Below are 12867 nucleotides of genomic sequence, written 5' to 3'. Positions count from 1 at the left end.
TCAAATTCCTGGGCTCAAGTGATCCTCCTGTCTTAGCTTCCTGAGTAGCTGGGACTAAAGGCATATGCCACCATGTCCAGCTAAGTTTTTTACTTTTCTCTTTTATTAGAGTCAGGGTCTCACTATGTTGCCAAGGCTGATCTTGAAGTCCTGGGCTCAAGTGATCCTCCCATCTCTGCCTCCCGAAGTGCTGGCGTTACAGGGATGAGCCACCATACTGGGTCAAGATCCACGTTTTTGACTCCCACACCCGAGTGTGAACATGTGATATCTGTCTTCTGTACCTGGCTTATTTCATATAATCACCTCCGGTTCATTCATACTGCTGCAAAAGACAAGATGTCATTATTTTTTATGGCCTAATTGTATTCTATTGTGTATATATACCACATTTTCTTTACCCATTCATATGTTGATAGATACTTAGGTTGATTCCATAATCGTGGCTGTTAACGAATAGTGTTGCAATAAACACTGATGTTCAGCTGTCTCTTCAATATATGTTCCTTTCTTTTGGACATTTACCCAGCAGTGGGATTACCAGATCCTATGATAGATCTACTTTTAGTTTTTTGAGGAACCTCCATACTGTTTTCCATACTGGAGGTACTAATTTACATTCCCACCAACAATGTACTAGAGTTCTGCTTTCTGCTTCCTACAATTAGGTAGAAGGAGTAAGTGCTAGAGTTTGATAGCACAGTATGGTAACCATAGTTAGCAATAATTTATTGTATTTTTCAAAATAGCTAGAAGAGGACTTGAAATGTTTCTAACACAAATGATAAATATTTGAGGTGATGGATATTCTAATTATCCTGATTTGATCATTACACATTGTGTGCATATATCACAATATCATATGTACTCCATAAATCTGTACAATTATTGTGTGTTAGTAAAAAAAAGATATACCACTCTTCTATTTTGCTAATTGAATTTCGTGTTTTTGTTTTCATAGGTGTATGTGGAATTTGATGATCTTGAATGGGATAAACGAGAGTGGGTTAAAGTTTATGAAGATTTTTCAACTTTCTTGGTGGAATACCACTTAATCTGGGCCAAAAGGAATGACCCTAGCCAGACTCAGGGATCAAAGAGCAAACAGATTCAGTGGCCTGCATTGGTAAGATCTATTCCTGTTTCATTAAGCATTTTCATTTGTTCGTTTAAAACAAAGAACAACAACAACAAAACAAAGGCCGGGTTTGGTGACTGACACCTGTAAAACTAGCACTTTGAGAGGCTGAAGCAGGACGATTGCTTGAAGCCAGAAGATGGAGATCAGCCTGGGCAAAAAAGCGAGACCCCATCTCTACCAAAAAAAAAAAAAAATAGCTGGATGTGGTGGCACATACCTGTGGGTCCCAACTACTTGGGAGGTTGAGGTGGGAGGATCATGTGAGCCCAAGAATCCAAGTCTATGTCAGTTACTGTCATGCCGCTGCACTCCAGCTTGAATAACAGAGTGAGACCCCATCTCTTAACAAACAAAAAAAAAGAATAAATGAAAATTTAAGACCAAGAATTAAATAAAAGTTTAGATTCATCTTACTGATTTATAAATTAATATTTTTGAAGAGCCTTTGACTAATCTGCTAGAGATTTTAAAACACTGCCTTCATTTTGTTAAAACAACTTTAGGTGTCTCTTTGTTAGTATTCTGTCAGCATATGTAGTTCACAAATAAGTTTATTCTATCAATTTAAAATATAAATTGGATTAAAGGGACCTGAGAGATAGCTGACTGTATGCCATGTGGAACAACTTTGCTGAATGAAACTTTGTTAAGTGGGAGATGGAACATACTTTGTATTAAAACATTTAATAGCGAGTAATTCTTCTTGGTTTGTTAATCAGTAAATCATTGTGGGTGATAGATGTTTAATGTGTAATTATTCAGGTAATGGATTAAATTACTTCTTATCAGGAAATGTTTCATTTAAGAAAATATAATAATTTTCAGTAAATTCTCTGTTACTTTGAAGAGTTTTATTTAAGAAAAGAAACAGGAAGTAAACAAGGTCATTAAATTGTATTAGGAAAAGAGCCACATTCGTTTAACTATTGTTACCGCTGTTTTCTGGCAGAACATCTAGCATGTAACAAATTTGCAATATTTGTAAAGTTTTCTTCATATGTTACTATCAAAGAAATACTTTAAAAGCCGCTGAAACATTATTTCAGGTATTTGATATAATTAATGAGTTAGGGTAGTTCCTTTCAATTTTTTAAACCTGCAAATTAACTAATTACAAGGATAGCTTCTGCTTGCTAATAATTTTAATGCATATAAATTTTCTATTTTAGTTAATCTTGATGCTTTTCTGTATAGAATAGAAATTTAATAGATCTGTTTATTTGATTATGTTTTTTTAAGAAGTCAGTGTAGATATGAATAAAAAGGCAGGATAGGAAGGGAGGTAAGAGAGTGAACGGAATCAGTGGCATTTTAAAAAACAAAATATAATATTGAAAGATGAAAATAATATCTGTCTGTGACCTGTAGTTTCGATAGGAAACTTTGCATAGCAAACTAAAGAAGATAATTTTATCCATAGTAGATTTTTAAAAATATTTAATGAGTATGTTGAATTGTTCATATAAAAAGTTTAAACCATTACTAGCATGATTTTAATTTTATAGACCTTAACCCAAAAACTGGATAAAATTTGTGAGTAATTACGAATAATTAGACATATAGGTGAATTTTATATGAGAATTCTCAAAAGCAGGAAGCAGTAGCATCAATAATATGAAAAACTATACATCAGTATCAGAGTTAAAAAATTAATAAAGCTTTAGAAAAATCTTTACGTTTTTTTTTTTTTTTTTTTTTTTTTTTGAGATGGAGTCTCGCTCTGTTGCCCAGGCTGGAGTGCAGTGGCATGATCTCGGCTCACTGCAAGCTCCGTCTCCCGGGTTCACACAATTCTCCTGCCTCAGCCTCCAGAGTAGCTGGGACTACAGGCACCCGCCACCATGCCCGGCTGATTTTTTTGTATTTTTAGTAGAGACTGGGTTTCACCATATTAGCCAAGATGGTCTCGATCTCCTGACCTCGTGATCCGCCTGCCTCGGCCCCCCAAAGTGCTGGGATTACAGGTCTGAGCCACCGTGCCAAGCCAATCTTTGCCCTTTCTTAAAGGCAGTTAAGATTGAGATGAATTTCTGTTGTATTCATAAAATACTGATTTTAGAGAGAATTTTAATTGGAAAATACTGTTTAATGATAATGTCATAATTTTACAAAGTTGTTTCTGTTGAAAACCTCTTAGCCTTGAAATTAGGCCTACTTAAACAATCACCAGCCTTTTCTAACTTTATCATATACAAAAGAAAAAGTGATGAAAAATTTGAAAAACACTGTGGTATAAAAGTAATAGAAAATTATCTTTTTAGTCCTATTACTAAGAGATAACTCGTATATATTATATATATATACTAATATATATAATTTTTGATATATTATGAAACATATTGCTCTGGTTCCTTTTTTTTTTTTGCCATACTATTTATTTTATTTTGTTTATTTAGACAAGGTCTCACTGTTTCACACAGGCTGGAGTGCAGTGGTGTGATCACAGCTCACTGCAGCCTTGAACTCCTGGGCTCAAAAAAGATCCTCCCACCTTGGCCTCCGCAGTAGCTAGGACTACAGATGTGTGCCATTATGCCTAGCTAAATTTTTTTTTTTGAGACAGAGTCTTGCTCTGTCGCCCAGGCTGGAGTGCAGTGTCGCAATCTCGTCTCACTGCAACCTCCGCCTCCCGGGTTCAAGCAATTCTCCTGCCTCAGCCTCTCGAGTAGCTGGGACTACAGGTGCCTGCCATCATGCCCGTCTAATTTTCGTATTTTTAGTAGAGACGGGGTTTTTCATCATATTGGCCAGGCAGGTCTCGAACTCCTGACCTTGTGATCTGCCTGCCTCAGCCTCCCAAAGTGCTGGGATTACAGGTGTGAGACACCATGCCCAGCCTTCTGCTAAGTTTTTTAATAAAAATTTTTAATTGTGGTAAAATGTACTCACCTTAAAATCTGCCATTTTAACTGTTTTTGAGTACACAGGTCATTGGTAGTAAGTACATTCGTGTTGTGTGTTACCACTATTGTCATCCAAACACAGAACTTTTTCCATCTTGCAAAACTGAAACTGTACTCATTAAAGAGCAGTTCCTTATTCCCCCGTCTTCCTGGCCCACCATTCTACTTTTGGTCTCTTGAGTATCTCATATGAATGTAATTATACAGTATTTGTCCTTTTGTAACTGGCTCATTTCACTGACAATGTCTTCAGGGTTCATGCATGTTAAACCATGTGTCAGAATTTTCTTCCTTTTTATTGCAAAATAACATTCCATTGTGTTTATACACCACGTTCTTTTCATCCATTTGCCCGTTAATGGACAGTTGTGTCACTTCCACCTTTTGGCTATAGAGAACTATTTGGCTGTGTTCAACTGTTTGGGTATATACCCAGAAGTAGAATTGCTGGATCAGATGGTAATTGCATTTTTAATTTTTTGAGCCACTTTCATACTGTTTTCCAAGTGGCTGCACCATTTTTCATTTCCACCAGCATTGTGTAAGGGTTCCAGTTTCTTTACATCCTCACCAACATTTACTTTCACTTTTTTTGGTATTTACTTTCTCAGTAGGTGTGAAATGGCATGTCATTGTGGTTTTGTTTTATATTTTTCTAATGCTTAATGTGATGTTGAGCATCTTTTCATGTGCTTCTTGGCCATTTGTATGTCTTTTGAGAAATACCTATTCGTAAAGTTCTTTGCCTGTTTTTGGATTGGATCATTTGTTTTTTTGTTGTTGAGTTTTAGGATTTCTCTATGTATTCTTGATATTAATCCCTTTTTAGATACATGATTTGGTAACATTTTCTTTCATTTTACAGGTTACCTTTTTACTGTGTTAGCAGTGGCCCGTGCTGCACAAAAGTTTTAAATTTTGATGAAGCCCAGCTTGTCTGTTTCCATTTGTTGCTTATGCCTTTGTTGTTGTATTCAAAAAAAATTGCCAAATCCATGTCATGAAGCTTTTCCCCTTACGTTTTCTTCTGAAAGTTGTATAGTTTTATATCACAAATTTTGGTGAATTAATTGATTTTAAGTTTGGAATATCATGTAAGGGTCCAACCTTTTTTTACATGTAGATGTCCACTTTTTCCAGCACCATTTGTTGGAAAGACTGCCTTTGCCCCAGTGAATGGTCTTGACACTATTATAGAAAATATTTTGACTGTATATGCAAGGGTTTGTTTGTGGGCTTTCTGTTCCATTCCATTGATCTATACGTTTGTTCTTATGCTGATACCAACTCACTGTTTCGATTACTGTTGCTTTGTAGTACATTGTGAAATCAGGAAATGTTTTTCTGTCAACTTTCTTCTTTTTCAGGGATAGTTTTGGTTATTCAGAGTCCCTTGAGATTCCGTATGAACTTCAGGAGAGATTTTTCTTTTTCTCCAGAAAAAGGTCGCTTAGATTTTGATAGGGATTGAATTGAATCTGTAGATGGATTTGGGTGGTAGACATCTTAATATTAAGGGCTGGGTGCTGTGGTTTACACCTATGATCCCAGCTCTTTGGGAGGCTAAGGCGAGAGGATTGCTTGAGGCCAGGAGCTCAAGACCAGACTGAACAATGCAGCGAGACACCTTCTCTGCAAAAAAAAAATAAAATAAGCCGAGTGTGGTGGCTCACGCCTATAGTCTCAGGTACTTGAGAGGCTAAGGCTGAAGGATCGCATAAGCCCAGGAATTCATGGCTGCAGTGAGCCATGATTGTGTCATTGCCCTTAAGCCTGGGTGACAGAGTGAGACGCTGTCTCCAAAACTACACACACACACACACACACACACACACACACACACACGTATAAATATTAAGTCTTCTAGTCTTTGAACAGGGGTGTCTTTTTACTTGTTTATGTTTTCTTTAATTTTGTTCACTTATGTTTTGTAGTTTTATTTCATCTCCTAGGTAATTTATTCTGTTTTGATGCTCTTGCAAATGGAATTGTTAATTTCATTTTCAAATTATTCATTATTGTTATATAGAAACTAGCGAGCATGAGCCTGTAGTCCTAGCTACTTGGGAGGCTGAGGTGGGAGGATCCCTTGAGCCCAGGAATTCAAGGCTGCAGTGAGCTGTGATTGCACCAGGGCACTCCAGCCTGGGTGACAAACCAAGACCTTGCCTCACAAAAAAAAAAAAAAAAGCCGATTTTTATGTGTTGATTTCATATCCTGTTGCTTAGGTAATATCCTAGTCAATGGTGAAAGACTGAAAGCTTTTCCTCTAAGATCAAGAATAAGACAAGGAATCCCTGCTTTTGCCATGTCCACTCCACATAGTATTTGAAGTTATAGTCCCGAAATTAGACGAGAAAAAGACAAAAAGCATTTAAATTGGAAAGAAAGAAGTAAAATTGTGTCTGTTCACAGATGATATAATCTTATACTTAGAAAACCATGAAGACTTCACAACAAAGCCTATTGGTACTAATAAATGAATCTGGCAAATTAGCAAGTACAAAATCTCTGCCTTCTTTTAAACATAGTTTTAGCTAACACTGCATTAAAATTGTAGATCCTGCTTTTTTGCTTAACATCTATCCTCTGCATTTCTCCTCATGAGTAGTAATTTAAGATCATTTTTAATGGCTGCATAATATTTAATCTTACAATGACCCATTTCCTTAATGTTTGACATTGTAGTTGTTTCCAGTTTTAGGGAGCATTATAAGTAACTGGGATAAATACCATTGCAAGCCTTTGTCTGCATCTCTGATTTTTTAAAATGTATATTCATAGTAGTAGAATTAATAATCACAGGGTATGAACTTGAAAGCCACAAAAATCTATCTCCTGACACTCTTCACAAATTGTCTAAAGGTTGTACTGACTGCCATTATCCTCAGTCAGTGTTGGGGTGTTTTTATCTCACTCATTACACCCTTGTAAGCATTAATTATTTATTTGCAGTTTATCTTGTTTTAAAACACAAATATTTGGCCAAAACAGGAGGAGTTTTACATCCTAAGGGGATGCAGTGTTGAATGTTACTCTTTCTCTGCTAATTGGATATTTAAAAATAATATTTCGTTGTTTCAATTCACATTCCTTTAATAGGGTGAATTTTTTTCACGTTTATGAGCAACTTGTATTTTTAGTGAATTGTTATTTAGTACTTATTAGGGTTTGTGTTTTTTATATTTGTTATGAGCTTTCTTTATATTATTACAGATATTATAACCTTTTTGTCATATTTCATAGTTTGCTTAGCCAATTGTTTGATAGTAAGTCTTTTTGAATTGTATGTTTATTTTTAAAGTCTATACAATGGGATATTGTCATTAATTCCAGTAGTCAGGTTATGTGTGCTTGCCTTCCTTCCTTTTTTCTTTTGTTTTAGAAGACTGTAAAAATTAATAAACAAGTGAAGTGAGAATGCTTGTTTGTAATAATTAAGAAAATAGTCAATTTAAGTTTCATAAGCATTTTGCAAACATTTATATACAGTAGATATGACTGAGATTTTATTGTTTCCTTTTTTGTTCATTAAAATTTGGCTTCTTTAAGGATGTCTATAAACAGCAATTATGAAGTTCAGCGTTTTAAAATTCCTACAGCGTAATGAAATACTATATCTACAGATTTGAGAGAGTTGAGGGATCTGTATATAAGATGGCAATAGAATGAAACACAGTAGAAACTAATACTTTGTCTTTAATTTTCTACAAATTTAATGTTTCTATTTCTGTGCACATGATACTTTATGTTCTTTTGTATTTAAACATGTTTGTATTTATTATCTTCTTTCTAGTTGTTTCACTCCTCCTGTGGTACTTGTTTAATATTGCATATCGGTTACGTTATCTTGTCTACCTCTTATACCTAGAAATTAGTGGAAACTGGCAGTGTACCTGCTGGTTCTTGAGATCATGACAAGACAAAAACAAATCCTGTTGTCTCATTAACATATTTTAAAGTATATATTTTAAAATTTAACATAATTGCATCTTGAACAAAATATGGATAGTATAATACCCAGGCTCCTTCTCTGGAATTGTCTGGTTCGTCTTTCTTTCTAGGTTATCAGTAGCAAAACATTTATGGGAGCACCACGTGCAAGATGCTGAAGTGGTGTCTTTTTTTGCTTGGTCCTGTATAATCAGAGTACCACTTGAGGCCATTCTAATGCTGTAGGCTGAGGTAACTTGCATCTTCATGTAAGTTACTTAATAGATTGTTAAATCTTACTTACTTTTTAATAAAGTAAAATACTTGTGAAAGCACATTTATCGGCACCAGGGAAAGAAAGTGTTGGCATTCATAATTGAAATCAACGAATCACCTACCTAACTGGGTTAGGGCCCTGGCTCCATCTCCTTTAGGAAAACCTTCTGTGGGGAGTGGGGCTTCGACCCTAACCCAGGTGGGCTGTAACACTGCTGTATTTTCTAAGGGGCAGAGTTTTCTACTGCTTTTCTGCTGGCCCAGCCTTCCAGATCACCCCAACCAGTGCTCCTATATAACCATCCTGTGCTCCTATAGAACTTTGTTTTGTACCTCTGTTTTAACAATCAGCACATTCTGCTTTGTATTATACCTATTTGTTTGCATGTCTGTCTTCCCTTAATAGATTGTAAGTTCTTTGAGGACAGGAGTCATGTCTTAGTCATCTATGTATGGTTCCTTGGAGTCTAGCACAGTGCTTTACCCATCTCAGAAAGTAAATTCTTATTTTAAAGTGATGAATGTGCTGCAACCCAGCTAGTGAAAAAGAACCCTACTGGGTGTTATCACAGGTTTTCTGACTATTAACATATGATAATATCAAAGGACAGGAAAGCAGAATCACCCAATTGTGGTAAAACTGTGTGTTACCAATTTTAAACATGTCAATATATAATAAAAAACAAATACTGAAAGCTTATAATGCCAATTCTCATCAGGTACAAATTTGATTCCTGAAGTCACCAAGGGGAAAAATGTAAAATTACCTGAAATGTGTTATTTTAAAGATGTTAAAGGAAGAAACAGAAGTCCTCACAATTGACTTAAATATTCAAATCTTTGATAATTTACCCGAATTTCTGAATTGAGTTTTAGGAAACTCAGACTACTTTTTCTCAGTGTAGCTTTTCCTTCATAGATAGGCAATTCTGGTTCAACCAGGAATTGTGATGACATCATAAACATGTAAACTCTTAGCAATTTATTTTAAAATATTCTCTTAGTGAGAGTGCTTTTTAGTTACTATCTGTTCCAAAAGAAACCCCCTCAAAGGAGAATAGAGTTCACTGCTCTTAGGGACAAGATTACCTTTATATCCAACAGTTCTATTGCCAAAGTTGGTTTAGATTATGGCCTCAAGCAAATTTTACTAAAATGTGAAAATATGCCACCTTCCAAGTCAGAAATAAACTTTGGAGTATGTTCATTTAAAGAGTTTTTACGTATTTATAATTGAATTTCCACAATTAGAATAAACAGTTGCATGTCTTTTTGTACTTTGTTAAATAATGAAATGGAAGTAATGACAATATAACTTCAGGATTATTATTTCTCTACAAGGTAAAGCACTTTAAGAGATCAAATTTTACATAATAAAATATTAAGCTTTTTAAATGATAAACTCTAATACTGGCATGTATTGCAATGAACAAGTTCACACACACATATCTTGTGGATTATAAAATGACATTATTCTTTTGGAAAGTATTATAAGAACCATAAGAAGTTCATACTCTTTGATTCATTAATTCTAGTCTTAGGAAATGATGCTTGAAAAACAGTTTTTAAAAAGTGTATTCAGTTTAGCTAATGTTTGTGACATACCTCATACGAATTAGACACTGTGGTGGGAGCTGCAGATTAAAAAAAGAAAGGCTTAATATTATTAGAAGAAAGATGTTTATTGCAGTCTTATTAAAGAAGAAAAGAAAAATGGAACAACCTTGATGTTCAACAATTTGTGAATGTTGTTAAATTAATATTTTGGCATATTATGCAGCTTTAAAAGTGATAACTGTACATACTTTAGGAAAATGTAGAGAAAATTTAAGTAAAAAAATATTAATTACATCAGCACTAGAATTATGTATTTAAAAAGTCTTATAGACCGGGTACAGTGGCTCATGCCTATAATCCCAGCACTTTGGGAGGTTGAGGCGGGAGAATTGCTTGAGTCCAGGAGTTCAAGACCAGCCAGGGCAGTATAGTGATACCCTCATCCCTACCAAAAAAAAAAAAAAAAATTAGTCTAGTGTAGTGGCACAAGCCTTGTAGTCCCAGCTACTCAGGAGGCTGAGGTGGGAGGATTGCTTGACTCCAGGAGTACAAGGCTATGGTGAGCTATGATTATGCCATTGCACTCCAGCCTGGGGAATGGAGCAAGACCCTGTCTCAATGGAAAATATATATATTATAAAATAATGAAGATAATTATTTTATATTATGGCAGAATTTTGCCTGACCAAAATTGTCTTTTCCCTAAAAAACAACTGTTATTTCCTAGCAAATTGGAAATTTCATATAATGATGTTATTCAGTATTTTATATTTTGGACGTAGTCTTCTTCAAATGAGTTATTTTAATAAACTTCTTTTACGTTTCTGTTAATGTACTTTGATAGGTATTATTTGTGTTTTGCTATTGCAGCATTTAAAAAAAATCTGTCCTTAATATACAAAGAATTAACACTTAATAATAAAAATGACAGCTTAAACCATAACAAAGTAAAATATAATGAAGATTATTTAAGGCTTGCTTTAAGTCTGTCTGAATTACTTGTTTACTTGTAGATTAGCATGGCTTGATGTGACCTTAGATACTATAGACTGACAGAACATTAGAATTGGGGGGAAAAAATAGCAGTTATCAAGGAAGGTAGCATAATATGTTAATTAAGGACATAGACTTTGTGGCATATTTCTTGGTTCAAATCCTGATTCTTCCATTTACTGTTAATGTCATTTATACTCTGTATGTCTCACTGTGTTCATAATAGTAATATCTGCCACACAGAGTAGTGAAGATTAAGCAAGACAGTATATAAATAAAACTTCAGTATAGCACTGCAGTGAGTTTAGATCGGTGTACACTTTGAGAGAAACCTCTATAAGAACACCCTCACTTCTGGCACTAGTTTCAAGTTTCAGGCATTCCCAAAACCATCCACAGGGTTGATAAATCACTGGAAGATTGATACAACTCACTGAGAGCTGTTACATTCATGCCTACAGTTTATTGCAGAGAAAGTATACGAGTTAAAATCAGCCAGGGGAAGAGATGTTTAGGGTACAGAGTCCAGGCTCTTCTCCCTGTGCAGTCATGTCCAGCATTATCTTTTTATGTCCACAGTATGTGAGTTTTGTCAGTGAAGAAACTCATCTGAGTCTTTGATTTTCCGGTTTTATTGGGGTTCAAAATCACATACTAGCTGAAAGGTGTAGCTTTGGTCTCTGGGAGGTCAGACTAATAACTTCAGTTCTCACTTCTTCTGGAGATCAGAATTGATACTGAAATGTTCAAAGCCCCCATTGTAAATCACATTGTTAAACTGTCCAGTGGCCAAAGCCTCCAGGCAAACAAAAACACTCCTATCAAGCAGGTACTCGTAAGAAGCAAGATATTCTAGAGCCAGGAGATCATCTCTCAGTTGCCGAGGTGGAAGCCTAAGCATCTTTTTCTTCTTTGGTGTATAGGCTATGCCCTAGCCTTTGGCCTACACTCTTAAAGCAAAGTGAATATATTTGAACATCTACATTTAGTTTTTATATGACAGACATTGCAATAGTAACCCTTTGAATATGCCTAATATTGGGAGGAGCCAGTGTTGAATAGGTATACAGTTAAATAGTCAATCTAATTTATAAAGCCATTATGTACATCATTTTCTTGTACTAATTTAATTACTCATTTTCCCCCGGATTTACCACTATTTTTGTATCTTATGAAAAATTTGTGCAGGACTATTGGCATAGAAATTAGTTGATGGGCTGGGCATGGTAGCTCACGCCTGTAATCCCAGCATTTTGGGAGGCTGAGGTGGGGGGGGATCACTTGAGGTTAGGAGTTCGAGACCAGCCTGGCCAACATGGTGAAACCCCATCTCCACTAAAAATACAAAAATTAGCCAGATGTGGTGGTGCACGTCCATAATACCAGCTACTTGGGAGGCTGAGGCAGGAGAATTGCTTGAACCCGGAAGGCAGAGGTTGCAGTGAGCCGAGATTGCGTCATTGCATTCCTGGGCAACAGAGTGAGATGAGAAGAGGAGAAGAGAAGAGAAAGAGAAAGAAAACAAGAAGGAAAGGAAGGAAGGAAAGAAGAAAAGAAAGAGAAAGAAATAAATTAGTTGATGGTTAACTAATTCTTCCTTACGCTATTCATTTTCCATCATTATTACACCCTGAGGAGGCTTTAACTAAATTTCCTGATACATTAGATGATCAATATCAGTATTATAAGATTGATTTCTATAAGGGGCTGGGCGTGATGGTTCATGCCTATAATCCCAGCACTTTGGGAGGCGAGGGTGGGCAGATCACCTGAGGTCAGGAGTTTGAGACCAGCCTGGCCAACATGGCTAAACCCTGTCTCTACTGTAGTCCCAGCTACTTGGGAGGCTGAGGCAGGAAAATCGCTTGAACCTGGGAGGTGGAGGTTGCAGTGAGCTGAGATCACGACACTGCACTCCGGCCTGGGCAGCTGAGCGAGATTCTGTCTCAAAACAAAACAAAACAAAAAAGATTTATTTACTTAAGGTAAATGAATCTTACCAACAATGTCATTTGTTATGCCATAGTGTGTTATGTCACAGCGTGATGCTGTTTTATTACAGA

At 35.8% G+C, this 12867-nt stretch overlaps 1 protein-coding gene across 2 annotated transcripts in view; it reads left to right on the top strand.

The window, feature by feature from the left end:
- The window catches only part of JMJD1C (jumonji domain containing 1C), a 369469-nt gene that overhangs the window by 146218 nt on the left and 210384 nt on the right, over positions 1-12867 (top strand). For both annotated transcript variants that reach the window (XM_055274441.2, XM_063637907.1), the window contains exon 2: positions 962-1126. The gene's annotated coding sequence lies outside the window, so the exon portion shown is untranslated. The remainder of the gene's footprint in view (positions 1-961; positions 1127-12867) is intronic.

This window comes from Symphalangus syndactylus, chromosome 4 (genome assembly GCF_028878055.3).
Source record: "Symphalangus syndactylus isolate Jambi chromosome 4, NHGRI_mSymSyn1-v2.1_pri, whole genome shotgun sequence".
Taxonomy (NCBI): Eukaryota; Metazoa; Chordata; class Mammalia; order Primates; family Hylobatidae; genus Symphalangus; species Symphalangus syndactylus.
The sequence above is the reverse complement of the archived record's forward strand: the minus strand, read 5'-3'. Positions and strand labels throughout refer to the sequence as shown.